The sequence below is a fragment of the Mauremys reevesii genome, linkage group 8 (genome assembly GCF_016161935.1).
Source record: "Mauremys reevesii isolate NIE-2019 linkage group 8, ASM1616193v1, whole genome shotgun sequence".
Lineage (NCBI taxonomy): Eukaryota > Metazoa > Chordata > Testudines > Geoemydidae > Mauremys > Mauremys reevesii.
The window spans coordinates 23,106,369-23,133,912 of record NC_052630.1 but is presented as its reverse complement, the minus strand read 5'-3'; the positions used below and the strand labels follow the sequence as shown (position 1 = coordinate 23,133,912).

General features: G+C 40.6%; 1 protein-coding gene and 1 long non-coding RNA gene across 11 annotated transcripts in view; one reads left to right on the top strand and one right to left on the bottom strand.

Annotated features, from left to right (window-relative positions):
* Window positions 1-27,544, top strand: part of ATP10B (ATPase phospholipid transporting 10B (putative)) — a 396,549-nt gene that overhangs the window by 124,618 nt on the left and 244,387 nt on the right. For 4 of the 10 annotated variants that reach the window (XM_039485877.1, XM_039485886.1, XM_039485875.1 and 1 more), the window contains exon 1: window positions 25,453-26,112. The exons of the other annotated variants lie outside the window; for them this stretch is intronic. The gene's annotated coding sequence lies outside the window, so the exon portion shown is untranslated. Of the gene's footprint in view, window positions 1-25,452; window positions 26,113-27,544 lie in introns of those variants that run through there. 10 annotated transcript variants of the gene reach the window in all.
* LOC120370752 lies at window positions 348-26,032 on the bottom strand. The gene is made up of 3 exons (XR_005583911.1): window positions 25,838-26,032; window positions 7,719-7,778; window positions 348-377 (listed from the first exon to the last, which is right to left on the bottom strand). It is a non-coding gene; the product is annotated as an uncharacterized LOC120370752 (long non-coding RNA).

The window sequence follows — 27,544 nt, the reverse complement described above, 5'->3', positions numbered from 1 at the left end:
TTGGAAGAGACCTCAGGAGGTCATCTAGTCCAACCCCCTGCTCAAAGCAGGACTAAATCCCCAACTAAATCATCCCAACCAGGGCTTTGTCAAGCTTGACCTTAAAAAAACCTACTCCTTTATAGTTGTTAAACTGTGTATAGATTTTATATATAAAATTAGATTATTATAGAAAGTTAGATTATATATAGATTAGCATTAGAATAAGATACATTTAATACAATTTTTATAGATTAGTTAATTACAGGATGCCTCTGTCAAGGTCAGTCTAATTAAAGAGATGCTGTCAAAGTTATTAGGCCAAAAAATTGTCCTACCTTGAGTGGCTCCATCTGGAATGTATTTACCCTCTGGAGTCCCACAGAGAGCTTTTTTTCCTATTAAACAAATGTTCCTTGTTAAATGAAAAACAAACAAGACATGCATCCTCCTGTCATCAAACACAACAGCCCAGTGCTGTATGCTGCCCTAGATCTTGTCAGAAAAGCAATATATGAAGAAGCGGCAAGCCTCAAGAGAAACCAGGTGACGCTTTTGAACACCAGGATTGAAAACAAGGTGGAATTTTATGTTGCAAGGAGATATACATGTGTATGAATAACATTACATATATTTCTTGTCAATCCTAAGAAATGGGAAATGTCAGTTCTTGGTTTCCATGCACACGTTTCATAGTGCCTGTTTTTATTTGTGACTGGACTGGTATGTTTTCTGTGCTTTCCCTAGGGGATTCCATGACATTCCTATTCTCAAATGGTTTCTATAAATCAGCCTACTGTGCCCATGGCAACGGAAAACCACAACAAACTGCAATTGTATATTGCACTCTGCAATGTTCTCCACACAGATGCTGCAGAGGAGACCTGCAAGTGACCTTAGGGGGCACTTAAATATTAAATCAGTTTTACCCTGGAAAAAAATGACCATTTTACACAGAAGATCTTTTTCAGGTATGTCAGATTCAGAACTGTTTATGTTGGAGACACAAGTTGTTTATCGCTTTGTTCTCCTGAAAACACTGTAGAGCCAATACAGTTTTGATGGAGAAAGCCAGATACTTTTTCTTCTTAGGTATCATCATTCTTCAAATGAATTACCTACTAAGTTCCAATGAGTTACACCTGTGCAACTCCCTTTGCAAAGAGGCTGCACAGATGCCAATGAAGACCCAATTTGGCTTGTAGACCAGTATTTGGGATAACCATGTACAAGATGAAAAGAACCCAGTGTAACTTGGCGTCCAGTATAAGTTTGCAGAGACAGTGAGCAGAATTTTCAAAGGAGTCAGAGTTAGGTACCCATTGAAATCTGACTGGATTTAGATGCCTAAATGGCTTAAGCTCCTTTGACGAAGCTAGAATAAACCTCTTTTTATCTTTGCACTGCAAATATTTGATTTAGAATCACTGAGATAATAGAGACCCACCATGACACCGTTTTTAAAGGAGTAGGACATAAGCGGGACTGTTCACAGACCTTTTTGCACTAGAGAGAAAAGATTGGGCGGGGGCAAGGTTGGAAGGGATATTATTTGTTTTTGTTGTGGTGGGGCTAGGAATCCTTTAGGCCTACAACTTTAAACCATTAATTTCTTTCTTTAGACCACAGAAAGGCATATCTCACATTCTAGTCGCTCCTGACAAATTAATTAAAAATAAAATAGGTATAAATAAAAGAGGACACATGGAAACCTTACAAAATATAATCCCTAACTTTACTTATGAAAATCATGTCACAGGGCTGGGGAAACGTACACAGCACCTAAATTAGGAATCAGGTGGCAGGTACTAAGGATAAAGTGGATTAAACCTAATGGAAAGTTGAGATTGAAGCCTTACTTTCTCCACTAGTTTCTGTTAGAGCCTTCTTTTTATTTTAATGGAAATTGGGGGTTTTGACAAAATGCAATTTTTCATGAAAAGTGTCTGTATTGGGTGGAAAATTTCAAATTTTTACTGAAAAATCAAAAATCAAAATATTTGGGGTGAAAATGGAAATGCTTCAGTGTTGATATTCCACTGTGGTGCCTCCTGGGAGTTGCACTTTGGTTTCTTTATTTCCCCATTTTCCTTTATGGGCTGAGCTCCTGCATTTGACAATATCTCCCATAATGCAACCACCTTCCCCTTACCATGATGGGAATTCATGGGGCCTCATGGAAGATGCAGTGGGAATCAGACTCATAGATGAGAATGGGAGCATAGGGCACCTGAACTACCACTCCCACAAGGCACCAATGGCAATATTTTCAAAATTTTAATTTCTGACCTAAATATTTTAGGTTTAAATTTTTCACCGGAGTTGAAATTTTTCACAGGAACAAAAGCCTATTTTCTTCCTAGCTCTAGTTGTCCGGCTATGCCCTGTAGTAGTAAGCTGCCGAGATAGGTTTCCCAGATGAATAGAAGAAAATTAGGTGTGGAAAGATTGAGGTTCTCAGATCATATAAACTTAAAAAAAACCGTGGTTTAATATAAAAATCTCTTATTACATGTGTTTCCGTTTAAATGAAACAGCAGTAAATTAATTTTAATGCTAAGGTTAGCAGTAGAGGAGACATTTGAATGCAGGTGTGGATCTATTTAATGAGGTAATAAAAGTGAAAATATGATCATAAAAAATCTTCAGAATTTTAGTAAGAAGCTGGGAAATGAAAGTAGTACAGGGATTGTTAATGTTTGCATAGAAAAATGACTTGAACACCTTTCTCTCTTTAATAGTAGAAAGGAAAATGAAAGAAATGGATACAGAAGCTACCAGATGGCAGAACTAAGAATAGATTTTTATTTTTATGACAGAGTTATTTAACCATGGGATTGATACAAGCCTTTCAGTAGGTTCTGACAGGCACTGATCAAGTTGGATTGGAGCACTCAATGCGTGATATCTTATAACGGCTTGATGAGACAGAGGATACAGAGAAGCTGGAGATAGAAAACAGGATGGTTTCACACAGAGTCAAAACAAAACAGGCTTTAAAGGTTTGTAAATGATGAAAACCCTGAGAATATTTAGGATGAGTACAACAAAATGTCAACAATATTTAGGATGAGTACAAGAAAGTGGTGATGGATACGGCTATTACCCTAACTAGTTCAGACAGGAGTAAAAGCTTGGTGATGCTATGCAATGCTAGCGAAGTAAAAACCATGAAAATAGACCAGAGTTGTGGGGGACTTTGTGAAAAATTATGACAGGAGATATTAATGATCATTTAAGACACTGAAGGCATCATTAAAAAACAATATTCTAAACAGATGTCATACTGTTTTCCCATGAATTGGAAAGAAGTTTTTAAGGCTAGAAATAACTGAACAGCATTATTAAACTTCGCTTTTCATCTAACAAAAGAACATTAAAAATCCCTTCCCACCCACTATAACAAACTACTTCCCATCCACCCACACCAAATCCCTAATTAATCCTAAATTCCCTCCTCCTTCCGCTTCCAACCCCACTGCCTACACTTACACCTGGGGAAAAAAGCCTGGTAGAACAGAAAAGAGAAAGGATAGCAGCATATCATAAACTGCCATATAACCTGTTGACAGATTCGAAACAGAAAATATGGTCATCTACTGTGCCATCTGTTATACCTGGCATGTAGGTAAGGTAATGTCAGGTGGGAAAACTATAGGAGAAATTCTAAGGTCATAGATATGGTAAAAACAGAAAACAGTGATGCTCAGTACTATTAAGCTGCCAAGATAGGTTTCCTGGATGATTTACTTATATATAAGTAGAATACCAGAATGATGGGGAAAGTACAGGCACTCCAGTAATAACAATAACAAACAAATCCACTGAGAGCTCTAAAGAACTGTAGATAGAATGAGTGAAAATTGTTAACCAAGTCTTTGGTGTGACCTCGCAGCGCTGATCCTCTAGCTCAACTGGCACAGCTCCCAGCGGTGAGGTGGTGAACTCCTGTAGTGGGGATTAAGGGTGCCAGGAGGCACTCAGGCCCTGATCCAACAAAGCATGTGCATGCATTTTAAGCACATTAGAAGTCTATGGGACTTCTCAAGTGCTGAAGTGTTCTGTTGGATCAGGGCCTCAGCATCTGGTAATCAATGACTGGTATTTAGAATTTAACGTTGTGAGTTTAATTTTTATGTGGAAATAATTGATATCAGGGGTTAAATTAGGAAGAGGTCAGTGGTGCTATATTAAATTACACCAACTGAGGATAGGGGCCAAAGATCCTCCTATGTATTTACTAATGGAGATATAAAGAAAAATAGCAAGGTGGAAAATCAGAGTGGCTTTGTGCTGGATATGAAATACACAACCTACCCAAGATATTTGGACTTATCAACGGGTATGTTTAGCACCAAGAGATGGAGCTGCTATCCTTACTTATCACTCCCAGGTGTACCACCTCCAGAAGTTGCTGCTGCCTGGAAGGAATGGCACTGCAAAAGTTTGTTAGGCCAATGTTTTCAAACCTGGGCGCCTATTTAGGGTCCTAAATTGATACGTTAGTATTTAAATAAGTGGTGTTTATTTTCAGATTTGGATCCCTGCTGGCCTCAGTGGGTTGGCTTCCAGCAGTCCTGGGATTGATGAAAGAGGAAATATGGCTCAAAGCCACTTTCCTCTCTCACATAGTGCCAAGTATGAGCTAGTACAGCTAATTCAGCTTGTATGCATTCTGTTCCTCTCAGCTGGGAACCAGGAGGTGAGCCAGAACCCTTACGACTGACCTGCTCTCCAAAACTCCACCAGTGAGTGCTTTGTTGATTATCCTGATCCACGGACCACAATTTGGGAACCTTTGTGTGACAGTGTGTGAATTATCATCCTCTGTCATGACTAAATGGGAAGATAAAGATCTACCATTAACACTGCAGAGAAAAATAATTCTCATGGGCAGGGTTTGTGACATGAAGGAAATCAACAGAAAACATGAAGACTTGATTATGCTTAGTGTATGTTATTGACTCATTCTCTTGTTACTGTGTCTTGGGATGCAATGAATGTCTGTAACAAGAGTTGATGGGAATATCTGTTTTATATATTGAAACTGATCATTTTGACCCAGAAACAATCAAGATAAGATTGCTATAGTCAGGAGTCTCTAAGGTACCACAAGGACTCCTCGTTGTTGTTGTTTTTATAGTCAGGAAGAGGTCCTAGAGAATGGTGCTAACTATTACCATCATTTATAATGGCCAGAGAGTCTCTTACAAAAGCAATAGGAAACCATTAGGGAATTCCTGGTGTTGTGCTGGTTGGAGTGGAACAAATGGCATTTTCTAAGCAAGTGATAACCTTCTAAGTAAATAACTAGATTATTCTGCAAATAGTCTATCAATGGAATCCTTTCCTTGAATCCACAAACTCACTTCCTTGTATCCTGCTTGGATACAGTTATCCAAGATCTAGAGATTACGCTTTTGCAATTCAGTCCTCCCTAGTTACACCAATTAAAATGACTACCCCAATGGTAAGGTATTGTAAGGATGTTTTGGTAAAAGCACATAAACTGGTCAATCTTTTACTGGAATTAATCCATTATTCTTCCATCGGGAGCAATGGCAAAATGAAAATTGAGGATAGCCCCATTTGTTGGGAGGAATGGAAATTGGCAGGATTTGTTACTTTTGCAGTTTTATATCTGGAGAACTTAAGTGACCTCTAATCTTTCCAGAATGTTTCTAACTCAAGAAGCAATCATATGTGAGATTTCATGTAGTAACAAGTTATTTGCTTTCCTGCTTGCCTAAATTGTCTGAGCCCTCTCCTTTTTCTTTCTTGCACCATCCTCTTCTATAAATTTTATCTGATATTATTTGGACTCTTATCCAACTTGTACATTTCAATAACATTAAGATGGATAAGAAAGTAAGTTAAATATATGTTTTGCTTACAGACAAGGGTAAATGCATTGGCGTATATATCAAAATATGCTAGTGAGGCTAAAGTGAAATGACAATTTAAAATCCTGCAATGAATTGACTGGACTCCTGAGCACTTTTTCAAATGTGGTCTAGTGGACAAAGATTGTGCTGACAGTGGGGAAATCCGGGTGGTAATTTGACACTATATTTGAAAATATTAGAAGGTGTTCAAATTGCTGAGTGAAATTCTGGCCCTATTGAAGTCAATTTCACCCTAAATATTAATGTTACAAGTAGCACCCAGAGGCCTAGATAAAGATAAGGGCTATATTCTACAAAGGACAAAAACGTGGTCCCTGTCATTCTAAATGTTGAAGGAATAGTATGCCATCATAAATTACTATAGAACTATATTTGCTATATGAGTTTTCAATGTATGTCAATGATTTTTAGTGGAGACAAATTTACTTAGTATAAAGGTACTGTAGATCCAGGTAATGTAATATATACTTCTCTCCTCCCATATTGATGCCACCAAAAATGCTGTGGCAGATCAGTTACAAATCCAGGAAGAAATATTTAGCAGCCTAAATTATAAAGATGAGCAAACTATTTCAGATAAAAATAAGAACTTACCCAAAGCTTCATCTTTCCCTTGAGCAAAAAACATAAACATAACATAAACCAAACCTTTGCTTTCCATGGTTCTATTCTTTTTAGTTCTCTTGTTCTGCATGCCTCTGTCTTTTTAAAAAAAAAATTAATCATTATTATTATTATTATTATTATTATTGGGACTGAAAGATTATATGGAAAAAAGGAGAACCTTAGTAATTCTGACCCGTCTGGAAACAGTGAGTGCAAGAAATACAGCAAGAAAGCCAGTTGTTACAAGATTTGCAAATGAAGTGATTTAGATAAGATTCCATGTAAGCCTCCAAACTTCTGGGTGCTTATCTAAAGTGAACCTCTGAAAACTTTCACTCATCACTACTAAACTGGCTTATAGGTCTGGATATTAGAGAAGCTCTCTCTACATTCACTAGGCTAAGTTCTTTTATTTCACAAGTATTACCTGCAAAAAAGCACTAAAATACCTTCCATAACATAGGACCAATCAGAATAGATCAAACTATTGAGCAAATGTAAGGTAAATGGTGTTTGTTTAATTTGGTTTCCATGTATTTTTCAATGTTTACTTTCCCTTAACATTCCCCTCATTTCCATCTGGAAAGCTAGAAAGGCAGTTGGCTTCCCAGCAGACACCAACTCTACAATTAACTACCTGGCAGGCAACAAACACTTCTCTTGTTCCTGGAGACTGTGTGTGCTTCAGTGGACAGCATGGTGCATTTACCTTTATGCACAGGGAAGTTGGCTACAACTGTTGGCCCTTGGTCAGTAGCACAAAGGGTTTAATTGGCTTTGCAACAGTGATGATGCTGTATATGACTAGGTATTAGAAAACACATGGATAATTCTTAAGGGACAGTTACAGTAATAAATCCAGACTGCGGGCAATATTGCATGGAACCTGTTTGGTATTTCTTTGGGGCAAGTTGCTCTAGTTTTATTTGGATGGCACAACATCATTTGCTTGCACTAACTTTTATCGAGATTTAAAACTTAGCCATATGAGCATGAAGCACAAGCAAATTCCTTCTATTGGCTTTATGGTGGAATGTCCAGCACAGCCTATGATTTCTGAGCAGCACTGGCCTTTAAGGATATGATTTTGTTTAAGCATATTTCAGTCCTTTGAGTCTTCTGCTGTGCTTTAGGATATTGTAATTAGAAAGCACTGTGAACCTTGGCTGCTGCCAAAGCTTTGCTGACCTTCAAAGCCCCTGTTCAGCTTTTCTTAGTTTCCCTTACTTCTCTGAGAATCAGCAGAGCATGATCTGTAGCTGCTCGCTAGCTCTGATGCTGGCTTGCCTGCAGATTAGAGAAGAAAAATGTGTTAAAATTCTGTGTGGTGAAGCTAAATCACTGAGATGATTTCAAGACAAGCAATAAGTTGGAATTCATTGCTAACGTATGCAATATGTTTTTTAAATTGGGGTCCCTCCATATAAAGTGTCCCAAAGCACATAAAACAAAAGGTAGAACTTCAGATTACTTTACAGAGCTGGGAATTTTTAGTTTAACATTTCTCATCCCATTCGACTTTGTTCTCTGTCTTCTCCTCATTCCTCTTCCACTTCCTTCCTGAGGTATATAGGAATAGTATGTGTGCCCTATAGTTGAACTCAAGGTGTTTTATTTTTAGAAGGCACCTGAGCCAAGTCAGAGCAATAGGATGTATACAGGTAGGCTTGGGGTGTTTGTGTATATTTAGTAAACACTTGTTTGGAATCCAATGATGCCCCTTTAGTTTTTTCATACTGCTTTATCTATATCTCTATATAAAAAACAAAAGACACAATACTTCCTCCTACACTTTTCGGTACATTTTCCTCATAAGTTTCCTTTTGCCCTCTTCTCACTTGGGGTACGTCTACACTACAGGATTATTCCGATTTTACATAAACCGGTTTAGTAAAACAGATTGTATAAAATCGAGTGCACGCGGCCACACTAAGCACATTAATTCGGTGGTGTGCGTCCACGGTCCGAGGCTAGCATCGATTTCTGGAGCGTTGCACTGTGGGTAGCTATTCCGTAGCTATCCCATAGTTCTTGCAGTCTCCCCCGCCCCTTGGAATTCTGGGTTGAGATCCCAGTGCCTGATGAGGCAAAAATCATTGTCGCAGATGGTTCTGGGTAAATGTCGTCAGTCACTCCTTCCTCTGGGAAAGCAACGTCAGACAATCATTTCGCGCCCTTTTTCCCTGGATTGCCCTGGCAGACGCCATTAGCATGGCAACCATGGAGCCTGTTTTGCCTCTTGTCACTGTCACCATGTGTGTGCTAGATGCCGCTGACAGAGGGAATTCAGCAGCGCTACACAGCAGCATTCATTTGCTTTTGCATGATAGCAGAGATGGTTACCAGTCATATTGTACTGTCTACCATGCCATTGTAAATTGGCAATGAGATGACAGTTACCAGTCCTTCTGTGCTGTACCATCTACTGCTGTCATAGGTGCCACTGGCTGAGATTGGCCAGGGGCGCAAAAGACAAAAATGGGAATGACTTCTTGAGTCAATTCCTCCTTTATGGTATCTAAAAATAGAATCAATCCTGCCTAGAATATGGGGCAAGTGTACTAGAGAACCAGTGTATCAGAGAACCAGAGAGCACAGCTGCTCCGTGTCAGATCCCGCAGAAATGATGAGCTGCATGCCATTCACAGGGGGTGTCCCTGCAACAACCCCACCTGTTGATTCCCTCCTCCCCCAGCCTTCCTGGGCTACCGTTGCAGTGTCCCCCCATTTGTGTGATGAACTAATAAAGAATGCAGGAATAAGAAACAGTGACTTGTTAGTGAGATAAAATGAGGGGAAGGCAGCCTCCAGCAGCTATGATAGTCCAGACAGGACATTAAGCAGTGTGGGGGAGAGGAGCCCAGCATCCCGCTGCTATGATAGTCCAGGCAGTACAGAATCTTTTCTTTACACATGAAGGGCGGGGGCTGATGGAGCTCATCCCCCTGTTGCTATGATGAAGACGGTTACCAGCCGTTCTGTACCATCTACTGGGAATGACCAGGAGGCCAGCCAGGAGCACTCATGGGCTGATGATGAGAACGGATACCACTCCTTCCGTACTATACCATCTGCCACAAGGCTGATAATGATGATGGATATCAGTCATATTGTACCATCAGCCACCAAGGAGGGAGGGTAAGGATGCTACAGTTCACTGCCACAGCATCGCGTCTACCAGCAGCATTCAGTAGAGATAGGGTGACATTTAAAAGAGTCAAGAGACTATTTTTTTCCCTTTTCCTTCTGGGGTTGGGTGTGGGGGTGTAAATTGACGAGCTATGCCCTGAACCACCCCGGACAAAGTATTTAACCCTACAGGCATTGGGAGCTCAGCCAAGAATGCAAATGCTTTTCGGAGACTGCAGGAACTGTGGAATAGCTTGAGTCCTCAGTCCCCCCTCCCTCCCTCCATGAGCGTCCATTTGATTCTTTGGCTTTCCGTTACGCTTGTCACGCAGGAGTGTGCTGAGTCCCTGCTGTGGCCTCTGTCTGGAGATTTTTTTAAAATGCTTTGGAATTTCGTCTTCTGTAACAGAACTCTGATAGAACAGATTTGTCTGCCCATACAGCGATCACATCCGTACGGTCCATGCTGGAGCTCTTTTTGGATTTGGGACTGCATCGCCACCCGTGCAGATCAGAGCTCCACGCTGGGCAAGCAGGAAATGATATTCAAAAGTTCGCGGGGCTTTTCCTGTCTACCTGGCCACTGCATCCGAGTTCTGATTGCTGTCCAGAGCGGTCAGTGGTGCACTGTGGGATACCGCCCGGAGGCCAATACTGTCGATTTGCGGCCACACTAACCCTAATCTGATGGTAATACCGATATTAGCACTACTCCTCTCGTTGGGGAGGAGTACAGAAACCGGTTTAAAGAGCCCTTTATATTGATATAAAGGGCCTCTTAGTGTGGACGGGTGTGGCGTTAAATCGGTTTAATGCTCCTAAAACTGGTTTAAACGCGTAGTGTAGACCAGGCCTTGGACACCACAGCCCCAGTGTTGTTTTGTAGCTCATATGTAAACCACACTGTAGTGGGATCAGCAAGGTGGCGTTATCTGAATGTTTAGTATTTCGGCTTGGGATTTTCAAAGGTGTCAAATAGAGGTAGGAATCCCACTCCCCAAAATCAATGGGAGTTAGGTGCCTTGCTACCTTCCTTAGGCCTCTGAAAATCCCAGGCTCAGTTTACGCTGTATGCCCATCTTCATTTTCTAGACACACATAATAATGCTTCATATTACACTAGATATATGTGCCAGGGAAAATGAAGCATTTTACAAACTATTTCTAGCTTCACCTTTACCTGTGAGGTACAGAAGTGTTGCTATCCTCATTTTATAGGTACAGAAACATAGACATCTGCGCACTTTTGAAAATCCCAATAGGTGCTTATCTGCATCTTTAGGCACCTAAATACTGTTTAAAAAATCTTGTCCTAAAGGTATGTCTACACTGCAATAAACACCCACAGCACTGAGTATCAGAGCTGGGGTCAGCTGACTTGGGCTCGCAGGGCTTGGACTGCAGGGCGATAAAATTGCAGTGCTGTAGACATTCAGGGTTAGGCTGGAGCCCAGGCTCTGAGACCCACTCCCCTCAGGCCTCAGCGCCTGGGATCCAGCCTGAGCCTGAACATCTATGCTGCAATTGTACAGTCCCAGAACCCAGGCCCCATGAGCCTGAGTCAGCTGACCTGGGCAGGGCCAGCTTTAGGCCTATTCCACCAATTCCTCCGAATTGGGCCCCGCGCCTAGTGTGAATCCCTTCCCTGGCTAGAGGTACCTTTTAAATTTTTACTCACCTGGCAGCACTTCAGGTCTTCAGCACTTTAGCAGGTCCTTCGCTTGCTCTGGGTCTTCAACGGCAGGTCCTTCAGTGCCACCAAAGACCTGGAGCGAGTGAAGGACCCACTGCCGAAGTGCCGCTGAAGACTCGGAGCACCGCCCGGTGAGTACAAGCCCCACGTTTTTTTTTTTTTTTACATGTGTGTTTTTTTGTTTTTTTGTTTCTTTAAGTCATCCCTGCCAGGGTCCCGTCAAAACTGTTCGAATTGGGCCCCGCACTTCCTAAAGCCAGCCCTGGACCTGGGCTTCGAAATTTGGTGCCGTGGGATTTTTTACTGCCGTGTTGACATACCCCAAGTGACAACCTGCGAAGGTTTGAGGCAGAGAGAGAGAACAAACTCTGGTTTCTTGAGTCTCATTCCTGATGCACAAGACTATGCCTCCTCCCCTTTTTCATTTCCCTGTAACAAAAATGGTGTTTCTAAGGAGAGAAGGATGGAAAGGGAGATGTCTGGGTCTAGAGCACAATTCTGTTTCTCAGTAGCTTAATAATGTTCCACGTTACTGTTACATCACCAAGCTAGCCACCTTCAGAGGTAAGGAACATACCTGCACAAAGTTTGCTTTGTATATATACTACACAGCCCAGAAAATCGAGGTGCTTTGGATCAGAAAGCTGTGAAAACTATCTTCACACCTGATCAGCTGATTCTGCAGAATTAAGCCTGCTGGTGCCATGGAAGCCATAAGAAAAGAAACTAAGCATTCCTTTGTGACACTAGGCTGCAGAGAAACAGGGAGCAGACTGACCACTGTGGGAATCTTGGGACTGGGCTGTCCATGCATGCATCTGACTCCTTTTCGTTATTTTTATCCCCACTTTGAGAGCTGCTGATACACTTTTCTTCTATGGTGGCCTTAATGTTTCAGCCTCCTGCTCTGAAGAGTTACATCAGCTCAAGGTGACTATCTGTGAGGGACCAGGAATGGCACCATGCTTTCATAATATCACAAAATTCCTGATATTCAAAATAGTTAAATCTATGGATCATTAATGCTCTCATTAAGATAAAGATCCACGCTCTTAATTGACCACCAGCCAGTTCTTGGGATGGTCAGAAAATGGATTATGTAAAAATGGCAACTTCTTATCAATCCCCTTTTCAGGTTATGTCTAACACTGTATGAAAAGCATCTGTTTTAACTTCACAAGGGTTTGTGTGAAAATCTTCTTTGGGTTTGATCCACCTGAATTCACCCCTACCCCCTTCAGCACTCTGAATTTTCCTTTCAATTTCTGGTTTTGCTGAATCAAAGAATTCAATGTTAACATCGGATTAAACCTTCCTGTTTCACTTGGTTTCATGTGAAACCCTGCCAAACTCATGCCAGGCTGATTGAACTACTATGTTCCACACCAGATGCAGCTTCATTTGCATTTAGTAAAATTATTTGTGTTTCTAAACCACATTGTGATGTTTTAGGAAGATACATACTGCTTAAAATCTGAGATGATATACTGGGAAATTAAACTAAGCATCGACATTTTATCTGTTTATTATACCAAACCAATACTTTGTATTTCCAATATCCTTCCTCAAGTAAGATGCCATCTATCAAATTGCCTCTAAATGTTCTGCCTTGAACATTAAACACAGACATTTTGCAAAGACTTTTCAGATATCATGATTGATAAATTGATTTGTAATTTAATCTATTGTAGTTTGTGGAAGCATTTCATGGAAAAATATTCAATCATAAAATAAAATAATTTAATCTGTTTTTCTTTCTTTTATTTTTCTTTTTTTTAAAGAATGGTACATCAATTCAAAATGCATTTGGAAAGGACAAGTCCAGACTATAAAAATAAAATAATCCTTTAATATCAAATAAAGTAAAATAAGTGTGATCAGTTTGGCTATTACTACCTCAAGAAATCTCTGTCAGGATATTGATTATTTTATTACGCTTTTGTAGCTAAATCTAAGCCACCTTGGTTACACTATCATATATGTTATAAAATATATTAATTTTATATATATATTATATATATTATAAAATAATAACATAATAACCAAGGTGGCTTAGATTTAGCTACAAAAAGGGTGGCTACACATGAAATAGAGCTTCCACCAATAGCTCCAAGGACTATGATTTCCTAAAATAAGCACATCACTATGTCCTGGGCCAAAACTTGAATAGGAAACCTCCAAACAACCCCCTACAAGTGCTACCAAAAATGTAAGTGCTATTAAAACACTCTTCTCTCTAAATCAGTACAGTGGCAATGCCCCAGTGTGGTGCTAGGCAGGTGCCATCTTTTGATTGAGATATAAAACAAAGGCTCCAGTCACTTGTCAGATTAAAGATCCCACAGCACATTTTGAAGGAATAGAGGTGTTAGCTGGATATACAAAACCTTCTGGCTTCTGTTTCAATGGGATATACCAATCTCCGGTAGTTATAAGGTTACCCATTCCTTTTTCATTTTTGCTGGAGATTTCCATGAAATTTAAAACTTGAAGCAAACCTGATTCAACCACTATGTAATTGGCAAGTTTTACCATCCACTTCCTTCTCCATGTTTCCCAGGAACTTCCTTTACCTTATGCAATCTTATCAGGAAGAAGCAGTGGAAACCAGTCATAACTCATATTGTATTAATTGAGATGGAATATATGAGCCTGAAAAGCTAAAGGTGGCAACATAAGCCAGTTACTGTCCAGCATTACACAGTTTTAAACAAGTTTTGGGGTTCTGTATTCAGAGACCTCAGCCTGTTCAGTAACGTGGAGAAAACACCATTATTTTTATTTTTTAAAATGATTACAGAAAAGAAGGAAAAACAAAACATTTGAACTGTAAAGTCTTAAGTAACACTTTCATTTTAATAATATATCTTGTTCCCTTTCCCTTTAGCTGGAGAGATGTTTGAGAAGCTAAAAAAAACCCTTGTTCAACAGTCTCTTACATGGTAATAACTGTCCTTTTGGAAAAAGGAGAACAACTGTTGTTGCTGCTGTTAAAGTCTGAGCCCTCGAAGACAAAACAAGATACGCACACACTAAGGGGAAAGAAAAGAAAGCAAAAATAGAAAATGTAGTTTCTATTTCTGCTGTTGACTCCCACTTGTACCCACCCTGGAGAAACATAGGCTCAGCAAACAGTCTTATCAGTCACTGAAAGGCCTGGCAAATTTGTACCAGGCTGCCTCTTTTTAGCCACAGACTTACAGCAGTGTTGCAAAATATACAGTCTTGGCCAGGCGAGCCAACTTTGATTAGACAGAAGGAAAAAGGAGAGGGATGGTAAAGAGAAAAATAGGGTAGGGAAGGAAAAGGACACATGGAGGAAGATGAGGAGACAGTCTCACATCCCAGGTGGTGTTTACCATTCAGCCAGAGCTGGTGGAGGTGCCAGTGTCATCTGGGTTTCCTCTCTCTGGCCTTGTCTGGTCAGGACATCTCTCCAGACTAGGACAAAGAAGGTCCTGGATCCCAGGAGACTGTGGGGTTGGCAGCCATGATGGTGAAGCTCACTCCAGTAGCAAATTTTTCTTCATCAGTCTTTCTTTAAGGAAAGAAATAGCCCATCCCCTCATAATTTTGTTTACCAATAGGCCTAATTTCTGACACACCAATTTTGGTTAATTGATTTCCAGTTTCATGCTATTCTTCTTTACCAGGCTTAACCTAAACAGAGTCCTTGAATTATATCAGTGGGACTTTTTGTTTGGACTAATTTAGTCCATTTTTTTGCCACCTTTTCACATCAACATTTGTTGTAATGTTGTTATGATATCTTACAAATTTATGTTCACTTTTTACAGTTAACCTCACAAGTACAGTAACTCCTCACTTTAAGTCATCTCAGTTAACGTTGTTTCATTGTTAAGTTGCTGATCAATTAGGGAACATGCTCATTTAAAGTTGTGTAATGCCCCACTCTTACGTTGCTTGGCTGCCTGCTTTCTCCACAGCTGGCAGACCGCACGGATCAGCACCTTCTCCCTCCCACTCATGCCCGTGGCAATCAGCTGGCTTGCAGCGTTTCGGGGGCAGGAGGGAGGAGAAAGGACTCAGCCTGGGAAGTAAAGGGGGAGGAGGTGGGGGTGAGGAGAAGAGGTAGGTCAAGGATGAGGGCTTGAGGGAATGGGGGGAGTGGGCAGACTGGGGGTTGAGCCCACCCGCCCCTGGTGCTCGCAGAGTAGGGGAAGCTGCCACTGCTGCGCAGCGTGCTTCTCCTAGCCTACAGCACCTTCAGCCTCCTTGCCTGCCTCATCTCCAATGCTAGTCGGCTGCGCCTGTGTGGGGTAAGGCGGGGGCACCTCCCAACTATAGTACTGTACTGTATGTGCAGTATGTTTGTAAACACACAGCACATGCTCACTACTCCCCCCCAGCATAGTATTAAATTGCTTGTTTAAAAATTGGTTAGCATGTATATAATGCCTTTTGTCTGGCAAAAAAAAATTTCCCTGGAAATAACCCCGCCCCATTTACATTAATTCTTATGGGGAAATTGGATTTGCTTAACATTGATTCACTTAAAGTCGCATTTTTCAGGAACATTACTACAACGTTAAGAGAGGAGTTACTGTAGGATAAATTTATGGGCCCAATTCTGACAACACTGCCTTAGTTCTGATGGTTTTGTACAGTAGCTGACTTTCCTTCCCCTAGATTCAGAGGACGGCATCAAATACTCCATCCAAGAAATGCTCTAGTGATTCCCACCTCTGTCATCCAACAGCTGCAGTCTCCAGTTGACTGTGTTGCTCTTCTACCACTGTGGAGGCCCATGTACACCAGAATTCCTTGCTCAATAATAACTCTCCAGGCTTCCCCCGGTTTCAGATTTTGTTTCACTCCATCCTATTGCTAATCCTACTTTCTTGGCCACATTACAACACAAGTAATTACAGTCTGTTTACATTTCCCACCAGTTTCTACTGGAGACGTTGTTCTTCACTTCTCATTACAACAGCATTATATTATGCTACTGTTGCATTTTCAATCGGTGGCTGCATTTCAACAGCAGGCAAAGTTGTGCTCAGAGTCCATGAAGCTCTTATTCCTGCTTCCTTTGGGATAAAAGGTGCTAAATAAAAGTAAGGGACTATAATCCTTTCCATGTAGTGCCTCAGCTGCATGGAAAAACTCAGACTAAGTAGTGCATCCTTACTTTCAGAGTTCTGAATGATAACAAAATGGACACCAAACTGAAAATAGAACAAGTGTGGTGATGGGAATAAATAGGATATTAATCATTCTGTTTTCAGAAAAACAGGTTTGGTACATCTGATGCCAAAAGTGTCAAGCAGGAACATCTGTTAACTATCTGTCCTTTTTATTGAGCATTTAAAGAAATTAGCCCTGGCAATCTGTGCATGCAGTCATCATGTGTGAACATCCAGTACATGGAAGTGTAGGATGTCATATTGTCTGTTGGTATAAATTGGTAAATTAATTTACTTCAGTTTAAACTACACCACTTTACTTCAGCTGAGGATCTGGCCCTCGGTTACAAAGATGCCCAATTCAACTTCAGTGTGCAATTTCCACTGCCATCTGTGATCTCTATCTTCAACTTCCCAGATTTCTAGGAAATGAACTGAGTTTCACCAGCTGCATGTTATAAGAAGGAACTGTGATGTACAATCCCTTAGCTATTAAAATTGTGGGTTTTCTCTCTCACTATTCACTACAATTGTATACTGGTTTATAAAGTATAAAAGCTGCTTGTGAAAAATCATTTCCAAGATAAAATGCTCTAATGGTTTTACAGTATACCTTGAAGACAATGCTTTCTGAACAGATTAGGCCATAAATTGATCACCGAGGAAGTAAAGTGGAAGAAAACCACTTAAGGTCTATTTTGAGTCTGTCTTGGTTTTGCTGGAATTGCCAGTTCACAGTTAGTGATGTGTCAATTTCAGAAGGGTCAGTAGTGGTCGGAATAGCATCATACATGTCTGATACTGTATCATGAGTCACTGGATCCAACACACACTGTGCCAGAAATATCAGAATAAAAAATTAACTACAGTAAGTTGGAAACTTTATGGGAGAAACTATGGCTTTGAGACAGTTTACTGGGTTAAATTACTGTAGTTGCTTGGATGATATGAGCTTCCTGCAACAGTGCTAATAGTTCCTCTAGAATAGTTAGATTAACCTGACACTCCATTTAGAACTTGACTCTGTTTAGAACAGCGCCGAACAACTTCTTCCTCTTCAAAACTCTCATTGTGAATAGAATATTCAGCCACTTTACATTGAGGACCACTTCTAACTCATTGGTTTCAGACTGAGTCAGCTGATTAGCTGCCTCTTGATAGACAGGGTCTGTGTGAGGGCAGAGCACTTTTAGGAACTACTTCAATGTAATATCAAAAATGATTTTTTTCCATTAAATCAATTCAGTTTTTGAAAAAAAAATCCACACCACCTAGAACAGTTTTGGAAATGTAACTCTAGTTAGTGATCTTAACTGTTAGGATACATTGTGGAAAATGCATACCAGGAAAATAGAGACTTTTTTTGCTTACTTATTAACCTAAATTTGGGCTAGTGCAGATTATGTACTATATGTATGTTATGACTTTTAAACCAAACTTTGTACTTTTGCTTGAAGAAACAGTCTTGCTTCAGAAACATTCTTGCTTAGGTAAGTACTTGGTAAGATACTTCTTATGATATAATCATACTGCTTCCCAAGGCATTTACTGTACAGTGAATGTGATATTACATTACTTGTATGTTACTGAATATTTCTAAATAAAAAAAGCAATATAACTTTGATGCTGTTCTCCAGGATATTAGACCATCCTATGGGGCATTCGTTAATGTGCAAGAGCACAGCCTGATTGGTGGTTCTAGCCTCTTTTCCTTTGTTGATTTAAACCAGATTGTATTTATTTGCAATTCAATGAAGAACTTGAATAAAATTAAATCTGAGCATGACTATTTTTCTACAGAATTTAAATGTCCTTTTGGGAGCTGCTTTAATTAAAGAATTAGTCAGGAGAACACCTGTTTAGGTGTACCGTGGTTTTAGTTTGAAAAACACTGATTAAAACTTTTCATTTGACATTAATTTTTTTCACCACCCAAAAAAATCCATTGAAAGACAGAAATAAGAAGAGCATGTTCTCTCCCACATGTCAAAAGAGGTACATTAGATCCTGCATAAAGTATCATTTTGTAGCTTTGCTATTAAATATGCATTTACAAAACTGGTAGCGTAAGTTACTAAATACAAGCATGTTGTGAGTGACAATGCATGGTCAATAACAGTGAACACTATTCTGTGTCTGTCAAGTTGGAACCGTAGATCTTGCACCTTTTGGCTTCCACTTATATCAGTGTTGGACTATTGCCCATGAAGCCCTTATGTGCTGTACATCAGAAGACAAATTCATTAGACAATATCTTTGACTCACCTTATATTTTTTGAAATCAGATTAGCGGTAGTAATAAAATGATTTTTTTTAATGTAATACATTTAGGTGAAACAGAATGTAGCAGTATTCAACGGCAAAAACTCTATCTTGAAGTGGCATCAGAGTTCTGACTCAAACCTACAAAACCCCAAGGAATTAGACTAAAATAGCATCTGATGTTTCAGCCTTAACTGGTGCTAGAATATGAAGCTAGTACTTCAGTGCCAAGTATCAGAGGAGTAGCTATGTTAGTCAGATTATTTGGGCATAAGCTTTCATGGGTAAAAAAACCTACTTCTTCAGATGCATGGAGTGAAAATTACAGATACAGGCATATCTGTAATTTTTACTCCATGCATCTGAAGAAGTGGGAGTTTTACCCACGAAAGCTTATGCCCAAATAAATCTGTTAGTCTTTAAGGTGCCACCGGACTCCTCGTTGTTTTAGTACTTTAGTCACAGTGCTGCAAGACAAGATCAGACAAGTGATTCAGATTTTCAACATGTAGGCACCAGTTCAGCAAAAGAACTTAAGCACATGTGTAATTTTAAGCATGTGTTTACATCCTACTGAAATTAATATTTAACATTATTTCAATTAATTGTTTTTATGTAACTTGCCTAGTTTTGTTGTTGCCTTTTATTGTCCTAAAAGCTCTCTAATTACATATTTAGTTAATTAGTCTGTAATGGCTTGAATTAAGAGTGAATATATGGTTAGGATATCCTCCAAACTGGTTTATATATTGAATAATTAAAATGAACTTTGGCAGATTTCTAACTTGAATGGAAGCCCATCATAGTGCCCTTCGGCAAGACTTTTAGTGCAGAGAGAAATTTTAAATTGGGCATTGTAGACTCTATGCTACAGATTGGTCCCAATATCATACTTTATTTAGGACCTAGTAAAGGTTCTATAAAAACTAAAAAGCAAAACTGTCCCCAAAACACTCTCACAAAAAGGAGTTTACATACCTCATGCCAGATGGGCTTTTTTGTTCATTAGACAGTTTTAGTCCTATTGTTTAGCAGCTGTATGAATTAAGAGGTGACATACTGAGTATGATGCTGTGTATAAGAAAGGTGATCATTTATATCACTGTTGTTAACACTGTTATACAAAGTGTGTCATGTAAAGTACCAACAGAAAAGTTTTATGAATTGTTCAGTATGCTTATCTTGTTCATATGCAGATGTGCTCTTTTATCTGAAGTTATGAATATTGGCTATGTACTTGTATCTTAAACATCTGTTGTATTTGTGGGTGACACCCCCTAGATAGATTTACATTAGACAGCTATCTGTTGATGGCCCATTAAGGACACTCCACTCCCACCATGTGTCGTTGAAGAATTTCATCCTAGTCCCAGGCCTTTCCTGTGAATTCCTCAGTGAGGAGCCAATGGTTACCCCCTTTGATTCAACAAAACATGTAGATGCATGTGATATGCTCATGTGACTTTGGAGTCCATCTTGGACCAGTAACTTTCTGGGGGTCGTAAGCTTTGTTTGGGATAGGAAATTTCCATGCACATGACAGAGGATATAAAAGATACCTGAGACATCTCCATTTTGCCTCTTTCCTGCTCCAAATTCTCTGGATTGTGGATTTACAACTAAAAGGTGTGTTTTGTACTATGGACTGAGGACCTTCCAATCTTTTGAAAGTTATCGGAGAGACTTTTACAAGCCAGCAGGCGATTCCATCACTGCTATGATCCTGATATACGGACTTTGCAATCATTTGTATGTCTATAATCTTTTAACCATTTATAACTCTTCTCTTTTATTAATAAATCTTTAGTTAGTTTACTAAGGATTGGCTGACAGCATGAGATTTGAGTAAGATTTGAGATATATACTGACTTGGGGGTCAGTATCTGATCCTTTGGGATTAGTAAGAAAGAACCTCACATATGGTGAATTGGATAGTCAGTAACCTCTCACTGTATTAAACCTGTTTGTCTAGATTGGACATAAGGGCTGGAATGTCTAAGGGGGACTGTGTTTGGCTTCTGCTTAACCAGTGCGGTACTGCAGAAGCTCTTTTGTTACTGGCTTGGTGAATCTAATTATAGAATAAACCACCAGTTTGGGAGGATCGCCTGCCCTGTTTCTTGCAGTCTTCCCTGAGTGTGGCATTCTCAGTGTGATCCATCCCAGGCACCCGGTAACACTGATCTCCAGTATATACTGTGTATGGTTGGTTGAAAATGTTCCGTCAAAACCACTTTTGAATTAAAGGATGTTTGTGGAAAATGTCTTTTTGTGGAAAACTTTTTGTATTTTTGTTGAAACCCCAAACAGACGACTCCAAAAAGTTTCATCTGAAACACACAAAATTTCAATTTGAAAATGCTGCCATTGTGCCTCATGGGAGTTGTTGTTAGGCTATTTTGTGTCCCCATTCTCCTCTGTGGACAGAGTTCCCCAGCTGGATTATATCTCCCATAATGCACTGCAGCATCTCAGCAAGAGGGGAGGTGGGATGAGTCAGTATTTGAATAAGAACTTCAAGGAACACCTTGGAGATGCTGCACAAAATTAGTATTGATTCAGGAACTCAAGCAAGATGTTAGAGGTGCATTGTTGCTGCTGAAGATGCCATTTTTTCGATGAGATGTAAAACTAAGGTCTTTTTCATTTGTGATCATTAAAAGTTGCAGGGTGATAGTTGTGGTTAACCCTAGTGTCCAAATCAAATTCCAGCTCCGATAACTGCATTCTGCCATTCTAATGCTCCTCTCATAAACAGTCGTATTCTGTTCCATAGCTCTATTTTCTTGGCGGATGAAGTGATCACAATATTTTCACAATATTGATGCCCTGTAGGATGACCAGATGTCCTGATTTTATAGGGACAGTTCCGATTTTTGGGTCTCTCTCTTACACAGGCTCCTATTACCCCCCACCTACTGTCCTGATTTTTCACAATTGCTGTCTGGTCACCCTAATGCCCTGAGATGGAAACCAATGGAGAACAGCAAAGTAGTATTACTACTTTCCCTCTGCAAGAAAGAAATGTGGCAAAACTCCAGTCCGTGCCTATCACGTGATGGGTAAACTGTTTTTAACAGGACCCAAGCATCCAGGGAAATTCCGGGACCGAACAAAACATTGCTGGGTTAGAGAGGCAGGCATGTAAAATAAGACCACTGGTGATTAGAACATTGAATAAGTTAGTGAGAAAACTTGCAGTTGTGCTATAGTTCAGCAAAATTTCAAAACAAAAAGCCTCACTGTTCGTTTGCCCTGGGCTTGCCAACTTTGTGTTAAAAGCCTGAGCAACTCTGGCATCCTGATTCTCACAGGACAAAGCCAATCCCGTCGGAATGCAATGATATGCTTACTCTACAGCTTTGGCCAGGCTTCTACATTCATGGAACGCTGGAAATCAGCACCAAGAGCATCTTGCCTGATGCATCTGCAAACAACTGTGACTCCTTTCTCAAACTTTGGCTGCAGCTTCCCTGTAGCATTGCCAGAGTAGTGCTCCAAAAAAGCAACAATCCAAATGGAAAGTTCTGTCCTTAACTTTCTTTTTTGCAATGAAATGGCATGGATTCTCAATTTGTTTTGCTACTATGGACATTGGGAGGAGAAAATGTAATCTGTTTTAATTATATTTACAGGCAAATTTTGAATGATCTTATATGAAGAGATCTTTATAGAAACTGTAGTTGTGTAAGGAGATTATTTGAAATACAGTAGTAGAATCCAGTACTTAGCATAATCCAGTATTTCTCAAACTTGGGGTCCTGACCCAAAGGGGGTCTCAAAGCTATTGTAGGGGGATCAAAAGATAGTATGGTATTGCCACCTTTACTTTTGTGCTACTGCTGGTGGCAGCTGGAGAGCTCTGGAGGCAGAACGGCTACCAGCAGAAGCACAGAAGTAAGGGTGGCATGGTATGGTATTTTTGGGAGAGGGCTCATCACAGCCTGAAATATTTTCACAGAGGGTCCCAGCAAAAAACCTTTGAGAATCCCTGCAATATCTGAGTTGCAGTTGTAGAGAAGATGAAACTTGTGCAGATATCTAACAACATAATATGGCACCAATACCATGCACATATTTAACTTTATCAAAGTCAGTCGAATTACTCACATGATTAATCAAGTGCCTAAATCTTTACAGGGTTGAGGCTATGGTGAATTCTGTAATACATCTGCCTAAATTCCACTGCTAGCCTTTCACTTCTGGAGAGCTAAAGTAAAATTCTACTTTTGCTAATAAAAGAAAATGGATTAGGAACCTCTTTCTAGTTCCCATTTGTGTTTATTCCCAGACTACTCCATTAACAAGGCCTGCTCTGGAAAATAGCGGAGCTTTACTGTGTGTTTTAGGTGCACTGCAGACCTATTCATCATCCTCACTGGTGGGTACTAAATTCATATGCAATTGAGGGGGGGTTTTTTTGTTTTTTTTTTTACAAACACAGAGAAGTAGGAAAACATCCTTTCAAACCAGACATAACTTTGCTCACCAAGGCCAAAAGGTGTGATCCTATCCTTTTTTATTCTGAGACAACAGCACATGACCATAGAGGGAACAAAGGAAGATTGATATTTACACTGTTGTGATATCTCTTTCTTTCAGTGTAGGTGGATTTTTGTAAAAAAGCATCAACCCCTTCCCCCAGCCTATAATTGCTGCATTTCTGAGAACAATAATGGTCAGATATAAAAAGACTGATATCATGAGGGGTGAAATCTGGGCTCAGGAGAAATCAACGCTATTTTTGCCATTGACTACTCTAGGGCCAAGTGTCTAAAATGAGTGGTAAAAGGAGGTATGCACTGAACCCATTTCTGAGCGAGGAGCGAAGTGCGCCATTTGGAGAATCTTGGCCTTCCTCGTGAAGTGAATATTTGAACACAAAAAGTCAAGACTATCTGAAGGAGGCCAGCATTTTAAAAGCAGTGCCTCTGACTGGAGAAAACATTCTGTGATGGCTTTCTTGTGGTTTATTTTTTTCCCTCGTCCTGACTTTTTATGTGAAAATCATGCTGTGAGCACCAATGTTTGTAGTAAGTACAGCTTTACAAGACATTAACACAGCTTCAAACAGTGAAAAGCTTGAGAGGATTAATAGCAACTGAGTGGAAACAGCTCACACATCTCAAATAAAGGAAGATGGTTTAACTCTGACCTGCTGGGGAGAAATGGCCTTTTTCTAGAGTTGGGACTCAGGAACGCCTTGAGCTTTGCAGATAAACTGTGAAAGCATGTGTTAAAGTAAGAAAGAAAAGCGCTTTTCAAAATGGTCCTATGTTTTACTTCACGTACATCCACTACTAGCTAAAAACTGTGAGCTCCACTGAAATATCATTGAAAGTTCCAGACACAGCTTAAGGAAAGTATGTGGCTCTTAATTTGGGGGGTGGGATAATAGATTTTGAAGTTCCCCAATTATTTCCACCTGCACAAACCTTATTTTTTTTAGACCTAAGCCCTTCTTTACAGTTCCAAAATGTCCAGATAAATGTGCGGGGGGGGGGGGGGTTCAGGGGGAGAAGTTGGATGGTCATGGAGGAGTTCCCTTAATTCCAGTCCCACTCCAGCTGGGTGAGGCTGGGACCAGAAATCTGTGGATCTTATGAAAAAGCCTGTTCTTTGTGAGGTTTTTAACCCAATTTTTACATACTCCTAAAGCTTGCATACAAATTTTGGTTACTGAACCAAATTCCAAAATTGTTGAAGTTCTCTCAATCAGGAAATAGTATCTAGTATCCATTGACAGATAAATTCATGTCTTCAAGGATATTAGGACACTCTCTATCCAGGAAAAACATTATTAAATTTTCTATACTGAGTTCTGTTTAATTGTTTTACTTGAATATGAACTTTTCTAACTGTTCTCGTGAGTAGGAAATAAATTGTGCACAGGCAACAGAAAATCTCATGTAGATCTCTTTAGGTACCTATCCTTCCTTAAACCATCTTTCTTTAAGGGGTTCACAGCTCTGCCATCTCAAGGCTCTTTATAAAACAGTGAATACTATAACCCAGATTTTAAAGATGGAGAAACTGAGGCCCAAATCCTTAATGCTATTTTAGGTGCCTAACTCCCCTTGATTTTAATGGGAGTCAGGCATCTAAATACCTTTGAGGATCTGGGCCAGAAAGCTGAGCCAGAAAGAAAAGCCAAATCTGCTAGTCACTAGATTCCAACTGCATTGTGCCATGCACAGCTTCTAATGCTGGGGCTAGCACCATGGTGTAATTGAGAGTTCTGGTTGAAGAAGTGAAAAATGGCATGAACATCTGAAAGCTACACAGCAATGTAACTAACAGCTGGTGGCATGTTTAGCATATGCTCATGCAAACTACAGCAGTGGGGGGAAGAAAATACCTTCCCTGCCTCTTAAGTTATTGAACATTCATAGAAAATGATGGAGGGAAGCGGCTTTTCCCCGTTACATATACATCTCAGGTATTTCTGCAGTATGTGGTTGCTCAGAACACACAGTGTAGATGAGCATACACCGAGAAAAGATTTCCCTGCTAGTTCAAGTGATATGACATGGTAAATATTAGCTGAGATTAACTGGTTAAATGTTAATAATGTTGTACTACAAAGGATTGTTTCCACCTTGAGAGGACAAGAGCTTAATTTAATAATATAATAATACCTCAGTTCCTCAAAGCTCTGCACAGACACTAGCCAGTTAATCCCCCCAGGCTAGCACTCGCTAAGCTGTTTGCTTCCTTCCACCCACAAACTTTTGACTGAAAAATCTGCAGCCAGGTTCAAAATCCCACTTTCGTGCAACGCCAGCACATTAGCAGCGCCCTCTCCAGCTGCGTGGAGCTGCACCCTGGGTGCCTTGCTACTAGGCTTTCTGGAATAGCCACCCACCTTGCTACACCCCTCTGTAATCACAATGCCCCACGAGCCTTGGGAGGGAGGGGAACTGGCGCAGGGAAGTCTTGTCTGCCGCGCGTTGGGCTGTGGGGAGGTGAGCGATTGTTTGCAAATAACAAACAGCGGTTTCAGTTCAGTGAGCAGTTTTTGACTTACTCGCTACCAAGTGAAGCGAGACAGGAGTTTAAAACAATCCAGCAGCTCCCCCCAGCCTACAACCGGGGACCTTTTGCAGAGTGCCTACCTCTCCTCTGCACTTGGCAGCTCCTTATCCCGGCAGGGAAACAACAGGCAGCAGCCCGCTTTCTTAGCGCTTGACAGCTGCCCCACTCCCACCTGGGAGCTGCCTGCGAGCCCTTCCAGAGGAATTAGGGAAAGTCGCCCCTCATCCAGCCAACAAGAGAAGAGCTAAGGAGACATTCTGCCCCCCGGCACCTGCCTCCCCCCGCTCGGAAAGCCAGGAGAATCCACTTCCCTCTCCTACACTAAACCTCCCCCTGGATGAGTTGCTCCTAGGAGGTAAGCAAGTGCCCTTTGCTGAAGTTCTGTTCCTCCCTTTCCCACAGCTGAGTGGCCAGGTGGGTGTGAACGTTACCAGCGATCACCAGAACCAAGAAGGGGGCGCCGGAGGTGGGGATGTGAAACGCTGGGGTAGGCTGCGACTAGAGCAGGGGAGAGGGGCAGGCTCCTTGTAATTGGAAAGGGGAGTGGGAGTCTTTCTCCCTTGTTGTTGTCTGCCCCTGCTGCGCCCACACCCTGAAGCCGGAAGGCTGAGAAGCCCTTGTTTGTATTTGTTAAACTGTGTCTTGGACATTATTTGTCTATATCCCCTAGTTATTGCTTGCTGCAGCTTAATTATTTCCTACATCTGAGAAGCCACACATCATAAGCGCAGCAGGGATCGTGTTAACATTAATCCTTGCAGTGATGAAAGGCAGACAGGCAGCATTTAACTGCAAACCAGTTCTTCCAGTACAGAGGGATGTGCCTTGTTCTTACTGATATTAGGAGAGCTGGCCTAACAGAGAGTTTGTGTGCTGGTGTTGGGGAGGTTTTTTTTGTTTGTTTGTGGGGTTTTTTTTGCAAAATCTTCACCAAAAGATTGATCCTTGTGGTGTTGGGGAAAAAATTGAAAATTTTCAAGCAGCTCCAATTTACTACAGCAGCAAACTAGATGACATAGGCCCTGTCTCAAGGGGATTACAATGGGAGGCCCCAATCCAGCAATTGGCTCTTTGTGGTTGGCCCCCCTGGAGTTTCTGTGCTGGTGTGGGTGTGTAGCTGGGCTGTAAAGGCCCAATTCTACAAACACTTAAGCATGGGCTCAACTCTATGACTTCAAAATCTATTTTACAATTTGGGGATGGGGGAAAGACACCCATATCAACAAGTCTCTAAATTAAGACTAAAAATACAAAATGGGGAATGGCGAGAGAACTGCACTTTTTTTTTTTTAATCCAAACAAAATACAGTACTAGTGGGCAACCTCAAGCACGCCAGACAAAATTGTGAATGTTTCATTTTCTCTCTCATATCAGGTCTGCAAAGCTCTGTATATTTGTGGGAGGATTCAGGAAAATATATTTTTAAGAATCAGAGGGGAAGCCGTGTTAGTCTGGTTCTGTAGAAACAGCAAAGAATCCTGTGGCACCTTATAGACTAACAGACGTTTTGCAGCATGAGCTTTCGTGGGTGAATACCCACTTCTTCGGATGCAAGCAGTCATTATTTTTAAGATTCATTTCAAAGAGTTATATGTACAGGAGAAAGGAGTATGGTAGAGAGGATCAGGCCCTGTTCCCAGTAAATCTATACTCTGGGGCAATCCCACCACTTGGTTTTTAAAATTGCCAGCTATTCAGTTATAGTGCTAACACAGAACTGTATCAGTGTTCCGCTATTTTAAAATATGTGATGTTCTAGGTAAGATCTGAGCAGTATTTGGTATTG